We start from the raw sequence: 3,563 nt of genomic DNA on the forward strand, positions 1-3,563 counted from the left end.
GATAATTCTGAAAACTCAATTTCTGAAGGATCCAACTCAGAGAGCATGGTTTCAGGGGGAACATCAGAAAATGTAGATGAAGATAGCATGGATTATAGGGGAGCATCCAGTTCTAGAGAAAACCTTCCATCTGCAAGGAAGTGGACTAAATCACATACACCTGACTTAATTATTGGAAATCCTGATGTAGGTGTCAGAACTAGTACAGCTACTTTAAGTGAATGTCTCTATAATTCTTTTCTTTCTCAGACTGAACCAAAGAAAGTGGAAGAAGCTCTTCAAGATGCTGATTGGGTGCAAGCAATGCAGGAAGAGTTAAATGAATTTGAAAGAAACAAAGTCTAAACCCTAGTGCCAAGACCAAAGAATAGATCTGTTGTTGGTACAAAGTGGGTGTTCAGAAATAAAACTGATAGTGATGGCATAATTATAAGGAATAAAGCAAGGTTGTTTGCAAAAGGATATTCTCAACAGGAAGAATTGATTATGATGAAACATTTGCACCAGTTGCTAGATTGGAAGCCATAAGGATATTTTTGGCTTATGCTGCTCACAAAAAGTTTACTGTCTTTCAAATGGATGTGAAAAGTGCTTTTCTCAATGAAGAATTGGAAGAGGAAGTATATGTTGAACAACCTCCAGGCTTTGTAGATCCCAAATATCCAAATCATGTCTACAGGCTTGATAAAGCACTTTATGGCCTTAAGCAAGCTCCAAGAGCATGGTATGAGACTTTAGCTCAGTTTCTTCTGGAAAGTGGATTTAACAGAGGAACTATAGACAAAACACTGTTCTACCTCAACCATGGAAAGGACTTACTTTTGGTTCAGATATATGTTGATGATATCATCTTTGGTTCTACAAATGACAAACTTTGCAAGAAGTTTGCCAAACTGATGCAGTCAAGATATCAAATGAGTATGATAGGGGAACTTAGCTATTTTCTGGGCCTTCAAGTCAAGCAGAATGAAGAAGGCACTTTTATTTGTCAAACCAAGTACACCAGAAATTTGCTGAACAAATTTGGAATGCAAGATTGTTCAAGTGCAAGATTTCATGTATGCTACCTGTCTTTGTGCAAGATTTCAAGCAGATCCAAGAGAACCTCACTTAACAGCTGTGAAAAGAATTTTCAAGTATCTTAAGGGAACAGCTGATCTGAGATTATGGTATCCTAGAGAATCAGACTTTAAACTAATAGGTTACTCAGATGCAGATTTTGCAGGTTGCAAAATTGAGAGGAAAAGTACAAGTGGAAGCTGCCAATTTCTTGGAGGCAGATTGGTTTCTTGGTTTAGCAAGAAACAAAAGTTAATTTCCACATCAACTGCAGAAGCAGAGTACATTGCTGCAGGAAGATGTTTTGCACAGATTCTTTGGATGAATAATCAGTTACTGGAATATGGGTTAACATATTTTAAAATCCCTATTTACTGTGATAATCAAAGTGCTATTGCTATGACAGGTAATCCAGTTCAACACTCAATGACAAAGCACATCAGCATTAGGTACCACTTCATAATGGAACATGTGGATGAAGGTACAGTGGAATTGCACTTTGTTCCAACAGATCAACAACTAGCAGATATCTTCACCAAACCACTGTGTGAAGCTAGTTTTACAAGATTGGTAAATGAACTTGGAATGGTTTCAAGTTCTTTCTCTAAATCTGCTTAGCTTTTGTTCTGATGCATCAAACTTTATGATCAGTATTTACAGATATTACTATCTTTGTGTATTCTGTGCCTAATTGAAAATTGCTTAAGTACTGATTGTTGTCTGATGTGAATTTCTAAAGTCTGATAGTGATATGAATGTTTCTGTGATTATTCAATCCAATGAGGATAAATATGCTAGATGCTGACCTAGTAGTCTTTAATATACTAACAAATCCCATGTTAGAAGTAATTATTTACGTGGAAATCTATTGACACAAGCAAACTCTGATATTGAGCTTAGTTAAGTTTACTTTGTCTATCTTATTACTAAGTCAAAAACTAGAATAATGCTTCTCATCTATTAAGTTCTGATGTTAGTGAATCTTGTGAATGTACTAAGTGCTGATAAGCCTCACTTATCAAAAGAAAAGGAAAAGAAAAAGAAACAGAAATCAGGTACTCCTTTGAGATCTAGAGTAAAAACTATGGAAAGGAAGACCCAAGTGCATTGCTGGTATTAAGTAATATGCATCAGAAAAGCAAAAATAAATATTTTTCTTGGTGACTTTTCATACTCTATGATTATTGGAGAAATACTCTGATAATAGCATAAATTCTGATAGGCAGTCGTGACTCACTTACACTGAGAAGCCACTGTAAAATGGAATTTTAAAAGATGCATAAAATGAGCATAAAACAGTTGAGGTGGACTCATGCATGAACTCATTCTAAAGTAGACTTCAGAATTATGACAGATTTTTAACAAAGTTCTCAGTTCTGCCTTATTTCTAAGATGTACTGAAGTGAATCGGACTTTAATCTTTATCTGATATTTAGCTTACTGCACACACATACACTCCATATGAATGATGAAAATTACTGTGGTGATAAATGGTATTTTAGATGAATGTTTAAGTGTCAGTTACATAAATTCTGAGGACAAGTTATGATGGAAGTTCTGATGATTAAGTTCTGAAGAAATGAAATCAGAATTTGTGTGAAGAATTGCAGAAATAGGCATTCATTTTTCGAGTTAAGAAATCATGTTCTGATGACTGTTAAGTTCTGATATAAGTCTAAGTTCTGACATTACACTCTGATTCTTTACTTGACTTATTTGTGGTTAAAATCTGAAACAGTCTTATTTAAAATCAGAATATGTTTGGGTGAGATATTAATAGTCAATATAATTTGGGTTAGTGGTACACGACTATGCACAGTAATTTTTTACTTGTTTCTTGTGCCCATTAAACTCTGTTTTACACTTCCAATGGCTGTTTTTCTTCTCATCGGTCTAGGGAGACGAGGTAGAATTAATTTTACCTATCACTATTCAATTTTCCTTGCGTCTCTTGGTATTCTATTGGCTATATAAACCAACACCTCAGCCAACACATCTCTCATTTCTCTCAAACTCTCAAACTCATTTCTTTTTCTCTCATAACAACCATGGTTCATTACGACTTAGCTCTGAACTATGATACTTTCACTCTCACCATGAGGTGTACAGAATGATAGTAGGAATGGCATGTCACTGCCATTCCTGATGAGATTTGGGACTCGGTTCCCCAAGAGGTCCTCACAGACCTCTTGTTCTTCTACATGGACTACCATCGCCATCTTGAGCGACTGGAAGAGGAACGGCTGGAAGCTCTCCGACAGCAGGAGCGTATTATTCGTCTTACTATTCTTTCTGTTGAGAGTAGAAAGAAGAAATAATTTCTCCTACCGGTTTCTCTTCACCGTCAGCTTTGTCTGGCTTCTTAGCTTAGGACAAAAGCTGTTGATGTTAGGATTTGTAGCTTAGGACAATCTTGTAATTTTGTAATGTAATTTAAATTTCATGAAATGTATTTGCTCAATATATTAATGAAATTTTATATTTATGCAAGATTTTGTCTCTGA

Source organism: Apium graveolens, chromosome 5, assembly GCF_009905375.1.
Source record: "Apium graveolens cultivar Ventura chromosome 5, ASM990537v1, whole genome shotgun sequence".
Lineage (NCBI taxonomy): Eukaryota > Viridiplantae > Streptophyta > Magnoliopsida > Apiales > Apiaceae > Apium > Apium graveolens.